The sequence below is a fragment of the Pseudophryne corroboree genome, chromosome 1, assembly GCF_028390025.1.
Source record: "Pseudophryne corroboree isolate aPseCor3 chromosome 1, aPseCor3.hap2, whole genome shotgun sequence".
NCBI lineage: Eukaryota > Metazoa > Chordata > Amphibia > Anura > Myobatrachidae > Pseudophryne > Pseudophryne corroboree.
Genome location: NC_086444.1, coordinates 755,584,398 through 755,600,784, shown reverse-complemented (window position 1 = coordinate 755,600,784; position 16,387 = coordinate 755,584,398). Strand labels below are relative to the sequence as shown.

Here is a 16,387-nt window from a genome sequence, read left to right as displayed (position 1 = left end):
CTACGCTAGTGCGCTTGAGGGAAGCCCAGCACCTCCATAGGTGCTAGGCATGCCCCCTTTAGTGATGCCGCCGGCCTCCCACGCCCCTTTTGTGATGCCGCCAGCCGTCCACGCCCCCTTAAGTGACGCCGCCAGCCGCCCACGCCCCCTTTAGTGACGCTGCCAGCCGCCCACACCCCCTTTAGTGACGCCGTTGCCCACCCACGCCCCCTTAAGTGACGCCGTGAGACGCGTGCACAAGTGCCCCTACAGACCGGCGCCCTGCCCGAAAAAAATCCTAAATTCACTGTGCCCTCGAAATGTTGATGATTAATTAAAATGCACCACTGTTTTATACAAGTCTGAAGAGTGCCGCATTTGCAGAAGATTGTTTTACATATTTATTTTTTTATTTGTTGAAAAAATGCCGGCACTTCAATTGTAAATGTTTTAATAATTAATCTACTTCCTCTTTAGTAAGGGCCCTACAGTCTGAAGTGCCCCGGGCCCCCCATAGCCTTAATCCGGCTCTGGCCGCACGGGGTGTGTGTGTGAGGTGTGTGTTACTAAATTACCTGCACATGGGCTTGTTGGAGGGTCCGCTGCCACCACCCCTCTTACCTGTATGCAGCAGCAGCCTCTTTCTTCGGTCCTGCACACGCTGGTGTGTACTGGGCTGCTGCCTGATATGTGAAAATGCATACAGCTGCATGGCCATATATGCCTGCTTTCTTTTTCTGAGCACATATAGTGAAAAGTCACTCAAGATACACTACGTAAGCTGGTGCACGTTCAATTGTACATCAGCACCTAAATGTAAAAATTCCCCTGGGATGGGGCAAGTCACTCTGCGTAGAAGGCTGAAGCAATGCAGCGTTAGAATTTCCTATGTACTTACCTGACCTCAGACTGTCAGAGCCCACCCATCAGGTATATGCAGCCAGAGGAAGGAGGGGGCAGATGGGTTTTAATGTGAATGCATGGTGACAGAAGTGGCGTTCTACTCACTACATCATATGTCTTGTGACAGTGGTTGCCATAGTAGTAGCACAACAATATTAACAACACCGCTGTGTATATTCTTACAGTAAACCACAGCAATTTAAATAGATATCTATAAATTACAATTATCTTGCATACATACACCACACAACATAACAGAATGACATAAAATAAAGCACATTACAGTAAATATATTAAAAAGTTGTAAGTAAAATTATTTGGATTCTTAACTCACCTACTATAACATGATCCCATGGTTTGAGATTCCATAAAGGTTCACTAGGAATATCGGTTAGATTAGTTGTCCAGTATCCATAGAAGCCTCTGGCATTTCGTTCATGATTGCTGGAATGTTGAGACCACAGAACTGACCTGCGAAGGATAACACACTGGCATATGAAATTCCTGAATATTATTACACAGACTAGCGCTTGCCAGTGACTGCTCTCGCATGCATGGTCGTTTCTAGACAATTTGGTTCCCAATGCAAACTCTAAAAAAATGCACCCCGATATACATATGAAAAATGTATACTTGTGTATGCCGGTGAGGGTGTGGCCTCGCTGTAATGGGTGTAGCTTTGCAGCAATAGGTATGGCCTTGCAAGAAAGGCCACTTTGTTTTCACCAACATAGTGTCCCTTACACCATATTATGCTCCCACTGTAATGCCGCTGACACTATAATATGCCCCCACGTGCCCCTGTTACCATATTATCCCCCCACTGTAATGCCCCCACTGTAATGTCACATTACCTGCTCATTGTCAAGGGGTTCTGCTCATTGTCAGGGGATCCCATTGGCCGCTGCTGCCGCCGCTCTCTGAAGTTCCCAAGCACTGTTCGCGCCTCCTCCCAGTTCAAAGTATTGAAAATTACCTTCTGAAAATGGCTGCCACCTCCTCTAGTATTCTTAAAAACTGTCTTCTATGAGGTGGCTGCCATTTTTGGGAAGAACATTTTCAGTAGTATTCCAGATGGAACACTGTAACATTGAGTTGCCTTGGCCGCTGTGCCCCGTCCAATTGCACAGCATGCCTGGCACAAGAAACAGCACTGCTCACATGGATGTCTGCTATTGTTCAGCAGAACTAATTTTATAAAGACGGTAGTGCCATCTAATATTGTGATATACAGATGGGTCCATGTTTATCTTGACCTTTAATAGGAGTAACTGAGATTGGGCAGTTGGGCTTAATCCCTTGCTGTAATGACTTAATCCCCTGGTGTATTGTTCTCTTTATTGTATTGCAGCTGAGAACAATAGATGAAGGATTTATGTTAATAAACCATGTTGTGCCTAGGCACAGCAAACTAGCCAAGATAACCGTGGACCCATCTATATAATTTATATTGTACACATTGATCACAAAATTTATTTTACATTTTATTTGCAGTTTTTCCTTCAGGTAGTAACACAAAAACATGCTTGGGGCTACTAGCTCGTGAGCAAACCACGTGCCATTGCCGCTGGTCCTGAGATCTACTCCTACATCCCTGAGGGTTTTCCCCGCGACTTGTTGATAGTGATAGTGAAGAAGACACTTACAGGAATCTGCAGGCACTTGAATTGAAAAGGAAAATTGTTGGGCATAAGGGGTATACGAGGTATAAACACAGTCACACCCGCTCCACATCCCGTTACAATCTCTGCTTCAATTAGGTTCCTCTGCAGAGTAGTTACTTTATGTTGGGTTCCGTTGCATAATTTGGGTGGAGTCAAATAGCAAACAAGCATGATCGGAACACCAACTTTCAGTACAATGCTGTTCGCTGGAAGTCCAGCTGCACTAAGTGAGTTCAGAAATTAAACACATTCATAGTCATTTTGGATTTGTGTAGCCTGCATACACAGAGTGTCTGGTTTTTCCTTTATTGTTCCTCTCCCTGATGTGAAATCAAGATCATACATACCCCAGTTACTTTCTAGATCACTAAGCTATACAATAGTTTAAACACAATCCAAATTCACCCAGTATTTTTTGCGTGACCCGTACAGTTTTATTATACGTGTAGATGTGTTTATTAGAACTATAGTTAGGACTAGTATAAGGGGTTCAATAGATCTACATTAAAAAGCTCTACAATCAGTAGGTTGATCCCAAATGGTCAACATGGAAAAGGTCAAAAGGTTGACAGGTAAAAAGTTAGATGGTAGAAAGGTCGACATGGTCAAAAGGTCGACACGCTCGGCATAGGTTATTATTTCCAGTTGTAGTCCATGTGGATGGTAAAAAAAAAGAAAAAACTTGCTTCGACCACACGTGTTGATCATCGTCATGCTGACTTTTTGAATCTGTTGACCGTTTGAACCTGTCTACCTTTTGTGCTGTCTACCTTTTAATTGTTGACTTATTCACTACATCGACCTAATGCATGTCGACCTTTTTTCCTTTCGACCTAGCATCCGGATGCCAGTACAAGTTACATTAATAACATTATGATACTACAGAATTATAACTAGCACTGTGTAAGAAGTGCTCCTGTATGAAGGGAAGCTGGCCTTGGAGTAATTGCTTTATTCTTTAAACTAAAATGATTATGATTGATGCTACTGCATGTTGCGGAGTGGTGCATGGAATATGTATGTAAGTTCAGGGAGGGGTATTTTTTTACAGCGGCACATACTGTAGATTACCCCCACCAAGATGGAGAAGAGGGAGTCAGTGTTCTCTCTCGTCCAGAGCACAACAATGTCTAGTTACAGCTCTGGTGCTATATATCTAGAAAACACACAGTCTAAAATAGAATTTTTTGTATTCACATTGGATCATTTCCTCGTAGTCCATTGGGAGACAATGGAGCTTTGGGGTATAGAAGTTTTGGTAGGAGCTTGGGCTCCTCCCTCTTTATATTTATATATCACAGTATAGTCAAATGCATTGAATAACTTTACTGAGCAATACAGACAAGGTGTAGTTGCAAGTTCCAGTATCGAATGGGTGTTCCACCAAAATGGGCACTTCAAATAGAGCATTGAGTCTACTGGATAGGTGCTAATTTTTAAAACATGAATATAGAATGCCATTGTAACAATGGCATAGAATGATGGGACTATAAAATTAACAGCCCCTCACTTCAATGTAACTGTACTGGTTCTTAAGGGGGGTACACACGGAGCGATAATCTAAGCAATCTGACTAGATTGCTTAGATTTTTAGCAAGATCGCTCCGTGTGTAGCCCTAACAGCGATAGCGATGCGCAGCCCCGCGCATCGCTATCGCTGCTGCTAGATTGGCCTGCATGCAGGCCAATCTAGCGGGTCGCTCACTTCACCCGCTGGGTGAAGTGAGCGGCCCCCCCGTCTCCCCCCGCACGCTCAGCACAGATCGCGCTGTGCTGAGCGCCGGGAGAGATGTGTGCTGAGCGGTTCGCTCAGCACACATCTCTCCAGCATCGGGCCGTGAGTACTGGCCTTTAAGGCTCTGCAAAGCCCCAATGCTGGTCAGGCACATAGCAGGAGAAGAAACTGCTCTCTCTTCCTTATGTCTGTAGTGTGGTCCGAGGGCAAACCAACTGCTGCTGAGCTTCACAGAGTCCTCGGTACTACTGACCAAGGTTTCATCCAGAGCACGTTTATTAATAGTTGCAGCCAGTCCCCAATAATAAGTATTCCTTATTGTCACAATTTGCAGCAAAAAGGAACCTTTGTTTGCCTAAATTACTATTCCAGCGATCAATATAAGTAAAGTGATTGGAACCATAATCACATTACTTTCTACTGTGGCCAGCTGCACATGAGCCGATACCGGTTGGTGCATGTGTAAACGGACTGCCGAGGGAAAGAATCCAAAGCATTCCTCTCCCAAGAAAGTCTGCAGAGTGTGGCTCATAGGCTTAAATGGGCCAACACCATCTAAAAATGGTGTTAGCTGCCAGGGCAAGCTCTGGAATATCTGATTGCTTCGCCATCTACTTAGATATGGAGATATCTGCTGCAGTTCCGCCATGGTACATGGTACATAATATTTGTGGAATCCCCCTGAAAACTGGTGTTTTATGGGGATGTCTGTCAAATATTATTTAATACATAGCCCTTCTACAGTGCTAAGAAAAGGGAAGTAGCAGTGAGTAATGTCCATCGCATCTAATTCCCCTTCATAATTAGAGATGTACTGTATGTCGAACCATTTTTGCTGGATTTATTTATGGCTCTGATTCGTCGTCTGGCTTTGAATTTAGATTTGCCAAACCGCTGTGACTTGCTTTTGGATTGAGATTTATCTTTTTTCAAAAAATGACAAAAACAGCTGAAATCACATAATTTGGGCCTTTATTGTTTGTTTCCACCAATATTGGCCAAAGGCTGCAGCGAGCTGGCTGGTTACTAAGCATCAGAGCAGCTGATCAAAAACACTTGGCAGTTTATAGCACATCTATGAAACATTGCCACATACTGCATGGATCACAGTGCTTATAGATGCACATGAACAAAGTGCACTAGGGTAAAGCGCACCAAGCAGTACACACTGTAAATAAATAAATATATATATATATATATATATATATATATATATATATATATACCGTATATACTCGAGTATAAGCCGACTTTTTCAGCACTTTTTTTTGTGCTGAAAAAGCCCCCTCGGCTTATACTCGAGTCGGCTTTAGTGCCAGATATGCCCCACAGTGCCAGGTGTGCCAGATATGCCCCACAGTGCTAGATACTTACCCTCCGTCGCTCCCGCGCTGTCTTCTGAAGAAGGGACACAGAGAGCACAGCGCGTTGCTCTCCTGTGTCCCTCCTGCATCTCCAGCGGCAGCGGCGTCTGAGTGGTAAAGGAAGTGCACGAACCGGCACTTCCTTTAACACACGCCGCTGCCGCCGGAGATGCAGGAGGGACACAGGAGAGCCGCGCGCTGCGCTCTCCATGTCCCTCCTTCAGAAGACAGCGCGGGAGCGATAGAGGGTAAGTATCTAGCACTGTGGGGCATATCTGGCACACCTGGCACTGTGGGGCATATCTGGCACACCTGGCACTGTGGGGCACATCTGGCACACCTGGCACTGTGGGGCACATCTGGCACACCTGGCACTGTGGGGCACATCTGGCACACCTGGCACTGTGGGGCACATCTGGCACACCTGGCACTGTGGGGCATATCTGGCACTGTGGGGCATATCTGGCACTGTGGGGCATATCTGACACATCTGGCACTGTGGGGCACATCTGGCACTGTGGGGCATGTCTGGCACATCTGGCACTGTGGGACATTTCTGGCACTGTGTGGCATATCTGGCACTGTGGGGCATATCTGGCATATCTGGCACTGTGGGGCATATCTGGCACTGTGGGGCATATCTGGCACTATGAGGTCTGTGTACGGGTAGAGCTGCATTTCCCACCCTAGGCTTATACTCGAGTCAATAAGTTTTCCCAGGTTTTTGTGGTAAAATTAGGTGCCTCGGCTTATATTCGGGTCGACTTATACTCGAGTATATACGGTATATGCAGTCCCATGTCAGCCGGCACTCAGCGGTAAAGATCAGCGGGCCCCGGTGCCCTAGTCCAACAAAACAATAGTCGTCCAAAGGGGAAGCAATTAAAGGCACTCAGAGGGGCAAAGAAATACAGCACTCAAAAGTTGGTCAGTCGACGTTTCGGAGCTTGCGCCCCTTTATCAAGACATATCATACACAACAATAACAGTGAACTCACCCACATTAAATAGCAGAGAGTCCCGGTCTCACGGTCCCACCACGCGTCTCCCAGCCGAGGCTCCTCCCACATGACTCACTTCCTGGTCGCCGCTTCCCCTAGTCGTCCCAGCAACCAGGTGGCTTGTGTTCCACCAGTGTAGGCGCATGCAGGAAGCGTCGTCACTGGTGCTCTGCAGACGGAACCCGAGATCTAAGGACACACAGTAAAATAACCAACACCAGATTAAAAACATATGCATGTAAATACCACATGAATACGTACACCAATAATATATAACCATCACAGCACAAAGAAAGGTATGCAGCACATTAGACTAGAGACCAGCTCAATATAATATAATGCTATACAGAACCCGTAGGTACATTGTAATATTATTGAGCATCATCACAACAGATATTGCAAGAAAAGAGCTCCTAGTGGTCAAACCCAAAAATAGAACATATGTATTACTGCAATCAGACCTAGAAAAATTACATTAAGCAGTTCCAGTTGATCTTATCATTAAGACCATAAGGAACCATAGTATTGAGCCGAACTATCCATCTTGACTCAGCCAGTAGTAGCGTCTTGTGTCGATCACCCCCCCTCAAAGACATCGGAACGTGATCAATCATAAAATATCGTAATGAGGACAGAGTATGTCCCTTCTCCTTGAAGTGACGTGCCACCGGCTGGTCCAGATTTTTCCCTGACAAATGGATGGCAGAACGATGTAATGCCATCCTATCCCTAAAAGGCCTGGATGTCTGACCTACATAATATAAGCCACAAGGGCAACATATCACATACACCACAAAGTCATATCTACATGTCAGTACATGATGAATATCATAGAATTTCTCTAAATGTAGATGTTTAAATCTTTTACATGATGTCATGTACTTACAGGTAGTATAGTTGTAGCAACTATAGCAACCTGGAGGTTTAACATAAATATTGGGTCCAATAGTTTTACCCATACCTGAGACATCAGACTTCACCAGCCTATCTTTGAGATTCCGTCCCCTCCTAAATGCAGCCAATGGTCTACTGCTGCTAAAACACAGGAGATCTCTGTCTGTCTTGATAATGGGCCACAGAGCTTGAGTTGCTCGTTTAATAATAGGACTGGCCACCGTGTAAGTACTGACCCAAGGAATAGTATTCTCCCTTGTGCGCATAGCCGGTTGTTACAACTGAGATCTAGGCATTTTTAGTACCTTCTCCTTTTGGGTCAATAATAGTTTGGAATCATACCCACGTGCAATAAACTTAACAATAAGATCATCTAACCTAGAGGAGATCATCATAGGGTCACTCACTACCCTTGCTATGCGCATCATTTGAGATAATGGCAATCCCTGTTTAAGAGCCACCGGATGATGACTATCCGCCTTGAGAAAGGTGTTGCGATCAACATCCTTAAAATACACATCAGTACTGATTATACCATTCGTAATCCTAACTTCCACATCCAAAAAATTCATGACTTCAGTACTGCAAGCGTATGGGTACTTAATGGATGAATCCAAGCCATTAACTTCATGCATTAGGTTCTCAAACTCCGCCATACTCCCGGTCCACAACATGAATATATCATCTATGTACCGGGAGTATAGCAGAATATTCCGACTCACTTCAATGCGATTAAGAAACATCTGTTCTTCAAGATTAAACATGAAAATGTTTGCATATGAAGGTGCCACAGCAGACCCCATGGCACAACCGCGAAGTTGCAAGAAAAACTTACTGTCAAACAGAAAATAATTTCTAAGCAAAGTTAATTTTAGTAACTGCAAAAACAAGTCATGACTGAAAACATCTGGATCTAAGAAATCGTTAAGAAATATGCGCATAGCCTACACACCTTCCACATGTCTTATGGAGGTGTAGAGGCTGCATACATCCAAATAACACATAATCGTGCCTGCTGGCACCGTCTGGAGACCAAGCAATAAATTAATAAAGCTCGTGGTGTCCTTGAGAAAGGATTTCTTAAGTGGCAATAGCGGCTGTAGAATGAAATCCAACAGTTTGGCAATGTTCTGGAACAACGAATCACGGGCAGATATAATTGGCCTCCCGGGTGGATTAGCACTGTCCTTGTGCAACTTAGGCAGCGTATACAGCACCTGTGTACGAGGAAACTTTTTGAATAGTGTCTTGTGTAAAGCTGGTGTAATCAAGCCATTCTGAACGGCTGAGTCTAAAATTCCACTCAACTCATTCTGGTACTCCTTAGTCGGATCACACGGAAGCTGCACGTACACATCAGCATCAGCCAACTGCCGCTCGATTTCTCTCTTATAGTCATCTAGATTTTGGACCACAATGACCCCACCTTTGTCCACCGGTCTTATTATGATATCTTCGTATTTTGCCATGTTTTTAAGAGCTGCAGACTCATCTTTAGACAGATTGAATTGTATCTTAGCAGGTGCTGCCACAAATTTAGATACGGATTCATCCAGTAACCTGTTGAAAGTTTTAATCGACGGGTTGCTGGACACCGGATCAAATGAAGATCTTGAGCAAGATTGTATAAACCCATCAAGTCCAGATGTGACCAAAGGGCTGGGTTTATGTTGATAATATTCTTTAAATCGCAATTTGCGGGCCAACTTATGTTGATCTTGTTTCCAATCAAAGTCGTCATGTAAATTCGTTGGCACAAACGATAAGCCCTTCTGTAACACATTTGTTTCAGCGTCAGTGAGGACGCGATTAGATAGGTTAAAGATCAGCGTATCTTCTTTTTGTCTGCATTTCTTGCCCCTTTTGTTTTGGCCACCCCTGCGGGTGGCAGGTCATCCTGAGGATTTACCCTTGTTGTAACCTGACCTAAAGGGACATTAGTGCTAGAACTAGGATCATCGGAATCAGACACAAAGAATTCGCTGTCACTGTTGCTCATAGAGGTACCAGGGTTGTGACGATTCTTATTCCATGGTCTCCGTCTTTGATTACGTGGTACACCACGCCACTCATTCCTGCTACCTCCAGACAGTCACCGATGCACTGTATTTTCCTCGTAATCATTGTCAACTGTAGATTTCTTGTTGCGTTTAAACTTTACAAGCTCTTTGCGATACTGGTCACAGTTGTGTTGTAATTTAGTGATCCAGCTCGAATTAGCCGGATCATTTAACAGCTTTTTGGACTCTTTCTCCAACGATTTAATCTTGACACGAGCACTTTCCAATTCACGTCTTGATTCGTCAATAACAAGGACCATTAGGTCCAATGCACATCGGTTTAGAATGCCGACCCATTTTCTAACAAAGTCCGGGTTGTTTCTCCCGATAGTAGGCGTGTTCCTACATCGGAAACCTCGTGGAACTTTCCTTTCTCTATAATAATCTGATAGTGATGAAGCATGCAGCATGTAATCTATCTCACGGCGTTTCAGTTTAAGTAATTGAAAATAAACATCCTCCATATTTTCAATAAGGTCCTGGCCAGGCACTTTCTCATTAACAGGCCTGTCCCCGCTCACTCACCGTCCCCGCACTCTCATCCTGTTACCCACTGTCCTTGTACTCCATGCCCCCTGCGTGAAGAAAACTTTTGAGTGCTGTATTTCTTTGCCCCTCCGAGTGCCTTTAATTGCTTCCCCTTTGGACGACTATTGTTTTGTTGGACTAGGGCACCGGGGCCCGCTGATCTTTACCGCTGAGTGCCGGCTGACATGGGACTGTATGTGTTGGATCCCTTACATGTTTCATGTTGAGGTCCGAGTGTCATGGCACCCCTAGGATCATTATTCTTTTGGATATAAACAGACATCCATTTGTAGCAGTATTTAATTGTTTTTAATTTTCACTGGTGCTTCAGCAGCGCTGCCTTGGTGTGCACACGGCGGAGTAGCGGCTACAGTGTGTGTGGTCTGTACACGGTGGGCTATTGCAAGATAGCAGGATCATCATGAAGTCGGCTGGCTCTTCTGGTTTTACAGGACCTGGCAGGATGTCAGAATTTCAATATACCCCAAAGTGAGATGTTTAGCTTCACATGTGAACAAGTGGAGGAGATTCTGTTTAATGAGAAAGTGCCTGGCCAGGACCTTAAAGAAAATATGGAGGATGTATATTTTCAATTACTTAAACTGAAACGCCGCGAGATAGATTACATGCTGCATGCTTCATCACTATCAGATTATTATAGAGAAAGGAAAGTTCCACGAGGTTTCCGATGTAGGAACATGCCTACTATCGGGAGAAACAACCCGGACTTTGTTAGAAAATGGGTCGGCATTCTAAACCGATGTGCATTGGACCTAATGGTCCTTGTTATTGACGAATCAAGACGTGAATTGGAAAGTGCTCGTGTCAAGATTAAATCGTTGGAGAAAGAGTCCAAAAAGCTGTTAAATGATCCGGCTAATTCGAGCTGGATCACTAAATTACAACACAACTGTGACCAGTATCGCAAAGAGCTTGTAAAGTTTAAACGCAACAAGAAATCTACAGTTGACAATGATTACGAGGAAAATACAGTGTATCGGTGGCTGTCTGGAGGTAGCAGGAATAAGTGGCGTGGTGTACCACGTAATCAAAGACGGAGACCATGGAATAAGAATCGTCACAACCCTGGTACCTCTATGAGCAACAGTGACAGCGAATTCTTTGTGTCTGATTCCAATGATCCTAGTTCTAGCACTAATGTCCCTTTAGGTCAGGTTACAACAAGGGTAAATCCTCAGGACGATCTGCCACCCGCAGGGGTGGCCAAAACAAAAGGGGCAAGAAATGCAGACAAAAAGAAGATACGCTGATCTTTAACCTATCTAATCGCGTCCTCACTGACGCTGAAACAAATGTGTTACAGAAGGGCTTATCGTTTGTGCCAACGAATTTACATGACGACTTTGATTGGAAACAAGATCAACATAAGTTGGCCCGCAAACTGCGACTTAAAGAATATTATCAACATAAACCCAGCCCTTTGGTCACATCTGGACTTGATGGGTTTATACAATCTTGCTCAAGCTCTTCATTTGATCCGGTGTCCAGCAACCCGTCGATTAAAACTTTCAACAGGTTACTGGATGAATCCGTATCTAAATTTGTGGCAGCACCTGCTAAGATACAATTCAATCTGTCTAAAGATGAGTCTGCAGCTCTTAAAAACATGGCAAAATACGAAGATATCATAATAAGACCGGTGGACAAAGGTGGGGCCATTGTGGTCCAAAATCTAGATGACTATAAGAGAGAAATCGAGCGGCAGTTGGCTGACGCTGATGTGTACATGCAGCTTCCGTGTGATCCGACTAAGGAGTACCAGAATGAGTTGAGTGGAATTTTAGACTCAGCCGTTCAGAATGGCTTGATTACACCAGCTTTACACAAGACACTATTCAAAAAGTTTCCTCGTACACCGGTGCTGTATACGCTGCCTAAGTTGCACAAGGACAGTGCTAATCCACCCGGGAGGCCGATTATATCTGCCCGTGATTCGTTGTTCCAGAACATTGCCAAACTGTTGGATTTAATTCTACAGCTGCTATTGCCACTTAAGAAATCCTTTCTCAAGGACACCACGAGCTTTATTAATTTATTGCTTTTTTCTCCAGACGGTGCCAGCAGGCACGATTATGTGTTGTTTGGATGTATGCAGCCTCTACACCTCCATAAGACATGTGGAAGGTGTGGAGGCTATGCGCATATTTCTTAACGATTTCTTAGATCCAGATGTTTTCAGTCATGCCTTGTTTTTGCAGTTACTAAAATTAACTTTGCTTAGAAATTATTTTCTGTTTGACAGTAAGTTTTTCTTGCAACTTCGCGGTTGTGCCATGGGGTCTGCTGTGGCACCTTCATATGCAAACATTTTCATGTTTAATCTTGAAGAACAGATATTTCTTAATCGCATTGAAGTGAGTCGGAATATTCTGCTATACTCCCGGTACATAGATGATATATTCATGTTGTGGACCGGGAGTATGGCGGAGTTTGAGAACCTAATGCATGAAGTTAATGGCTTGGATTCATCCATGCTTGCAGTACTGAAGTCATGAATTTTTTGGATGTGGAAGTTAGGATTACGAATGGTATAATCAGTACTGATGTGTATTTTAAGGATGTTGATCGCAACACCTTTCTCAAGGCGGATAGTCATCATCCGGTGGCTCTTAAACAGGGATTGCCATTATCTCAAATGATGCGCATAGCAAGGGTAGTGAGTGACCCTATGATGATCTCCTCTAGGTTAGATGATGTTATTGTTAAGTTTATTGCACGTGGGTATGATTCCAAACAATTATTGACCCAAAAGGAGAAGGTACTAAAAATGCCTAGATCTCAGTTGTTACAACCTGCTTTGCGCACAAGGGAGAATACTATTCCTTGGGTCAGTACTTACACGGTAGCCAGTCCTATTATTAAACGAGCAACTCAAGCTCTGTGGCCCATTATCAAGACAGACAGAGATCTCCTGTGTTTTAGCAGCAGTAGACCATTGGCTGCATTTAGGAGGGGACGGAATCTTAAAGATAGGCTGGTGAAGTCTGATGTCCAAGGTATGGGTAAAACTATTGGACCCAATATTTATGTTAAACCTCCAGGTTACTATAGTTGCTACAACTGTACTACCTGTAAGTACATGACATCATGTAAAAGATTTAAACATCCACATTTAGAGAAATTCTATGATATTCGTCATGTACTGACGTGTAGATCTGACTTTGTTGCCCTTGTGGCTTATATTATGTAGGTCAGACATCCAGGCCTTTTAGGGATAGGATGGCGTTACGTCGTTCTGCCATCCATTTGTCAGGGAAAAATCTGGACCAGCCGGTGGCACGTCACTTTAAGGAGAAGGGACATACTCTGTCCTCATTACGATATTTTATGATTGATCACATTCCGATGTCTTTGATGGGGGGTGATCAACACAAGACGCTACTACTGGCTGAGTCAAGATGGATAGTTCGGCTCAATACTATGGTTCCTTATGGTCTTAATGATAAGATCAACTGGAACAGCTTAATGTAATTTTTCTAGGTCTGATTGCAGTAATACATATGTTCTATTTTTGGGTTTGACCACTAGGAGCTCTTTTCTTGCAATATCTGTTGTGATGATGCTCAATAATATTACAATGTAGCTACGGGTTCTGTATAGCATTATATTATATTGAGCTTGTCTCTATTCTAATGTGCTGCATACCTTTCTTTGTGCTGTGATGGTTATATATTATTGGTGTACGTATTCATGTGGTATTTACATGCATATGTTTTTAATCTTTTGTTGGTTATTTTACTGTGTGTCCTTAGATCTCGGGTTCAGTCTGCATAGCACCAGTGACGACGCTTCCTGCACGCGCCTACACTGGTGGAACGCAAGCCACCTGGTTGCTGGGACGACTAGGGGAAGCGGCGACTAGGAAGTGCGTCATGTGGGAGGAGCATCGGCTGGGAGACGCGCGGCGAGACGGTGAGACCGGGACTCTCTGCTATTTAATGTGTATGAGTTCACTGTTATTGTTGTGTATGATATGTCTTGATAAAGGGGCGCAAGCTCCGAAACGTCGACTGACCAACTTTTGAGTGCTGTATTTCTTTGCCCCTCTGAGTGCCTTTAATTGCTTCCCCTTTGGACTATATATATATATATATATATATATATATATATATATATATATATATATACAAAGTCTGTTTGCGGCACTCCTCCTTGCAAAGAGATATACTTATGTAATGCCAGTGCCCTCCAATGGTGACCATGCAATCACCTATGTGTAACAGAAGTTTTGTAGGCGGCACTCACGGTTCCAATGAAAGAAAGACAGGACGCTGTCTAGTTCAAAGCGACGTTTCAATGTTTCCAATAAAACATTTTCATCAGGATAACAGAATGACAGAAAACAGCTTACCTAAATACCCCTCAGTCGTCCATGGCGCCGAAGGTCCGCCCGCCACGCTCGGTAAAGAAGTGACGTCATCACGGGTCGACGAAGCTCGGCGTCACGGAGGAAACCCACCTGTGCAATGCATACAATGAATGAATGAACAAAACAACAATACAAAAAAACAAAAGTGATAAAAATGCATATATGTCTGTTGGAAACTAAGACATCATCAAATCTAAATAATTGATAGAATAATTTACCATTGTCATATACTTATTGGTTAACAAATTCCCATATCAGCCCAACCAATAAACAGCGAGGAAAAAATTATTTTCACACAAACACTGTTAGGATGTACAAGATCAAAGAAGTAACAAGGGACTAGCAAGTGTTACAAAAATGTAACGGTTAATATACAATGGCAACAGAGATATGTAACATGTAACAACTTATGGAAAGGGGATGCAGGGGATAGCAGCAATGTGGATGATTAAAATATTAAGGCGATAGAGAGAGCAACTACAGGAAGCAAGATAAACCTGATTGTTCATTTAACCCTTTCGGGGACAAGGTATCGAGTAGGAAAATCCACTTGGCTTCAGCTTTGACTAAAAGTAACCCCCTGTTACCCCCGCGGGTCAATGGTGGGATGTGGTCAATAATACGGTGTTTCAATACTGCCAAAGAGTGACGGGCATTAACAAAGTGACGGGTGACTGGCCGGTCACTGTGCCCAGCAACCAGCGCTGCTCTAATAGATGCTCGATGTCCCGCCATCCTTTCTTTAAACATGCATTCAGTTTTCCCAACATAGTGTAACCCGCAGGGGCAACTAAGGAGGTAGACCACAAATTTAGTTGTGCATGTAACACGATGATAAATTTTATATCGTTTGCCAGAGTAGGGGTGATGAAATGAATCACCCGGCTGCATATGGCTGCACGTAGTGCAGCCCAAGCAGCGGAAACACCCAGGCTTGGATGCACTCAAAAAACGAGGAGTATTACCACGTGTAGTGCTGGGAAACTGTATATTAGTTTTGACCAAATGGTCCCTGAGGTTTTTCCCCCGTTTGTAAGCGGGCATAAGTCTAGAGTTAGATAATGATGTAAGATTTTTATCTGCCTGTATAATAGGCCAGAATTTGTTAGAAATTTTTCTGATAGAGTTACTGTGGGTATTGTATTTGTTAACCCAAATCATCTTATTATCTTGTATTTTTTTACCAGTTGCATTCAATGTGACTGAACGAGGAATTTTAATGACATTTTGTTTAAGAACCTCTAAGTCAGCAGCTGCATAACCCCTAGTGATGAATTTGGCGATCAGAGTGTCTAATCGAGATATTAATTTAGTTTCATCACTGACTATGCGCCTGATTCTAAGCATCTGTGAATAGGGGAGACCCTTACGTAGTGGGGTTGGATGATGGCTCGAGGCTAGCAAAATATTGTTTCTGTCGGTAGATTTAACATAAAGATCTGTGGTGATTTTATTATTGATGACCTCAATGTGTACATCCAAAAAATCAACCATTTTAGGATCTATGTGATAGCTGAACTTAATAGGGGAGGATGATGCATTATGAGTGTTCAACAAGTTTTCCAGTAAGTCACGTGGTCCCGTCCAAAAAAGGAGCAGGTCATCTATATATCTGAAATATGTTAAAATATGAGAACTGATATGTATGGAAGAAAAAAATAATGAATCTTCAACCTGAAACATAAATGCGTTAGCAAAAGAAGGTGAAACATTACTACCCATAGAGCAACCTCGGAGCTGTAAAAAAAATTCATTATTAAAGAGAAAGTAATTCCGTTCAAGAGATAGTTGTAATAATTGGAGAAATACTTCAATATCTGGACCACGGTAGATGCAATTATCAGTGATAAGAGAGCGCACAGCCTCAAT

The 16,387-nt window shown here is 43.4% G+C and overlaps 1 long non-coding RNA gene across 1 annotated transcript in view; it reads right to left on the bottom strand.

Moving 5' to 3' along the window:
* Positions 1–1,270: 1,270 nt before the first annotated feature.
* Positions 1,271–16,387, bottom strand: part of LOC134909817 (uncharacterized) — a 115,494-nt gene continuing 100,377 nt past the window's right edge. The window contains exon 3 of the long non-coding RNA XR_010176037.1: positions 1,271–1,353. This is a non-coding gene — a long non-coding RNA (uncharacterized LOC134909817). The remainder of the gene's footprint in view (positions 1,354–16,387) is intronic.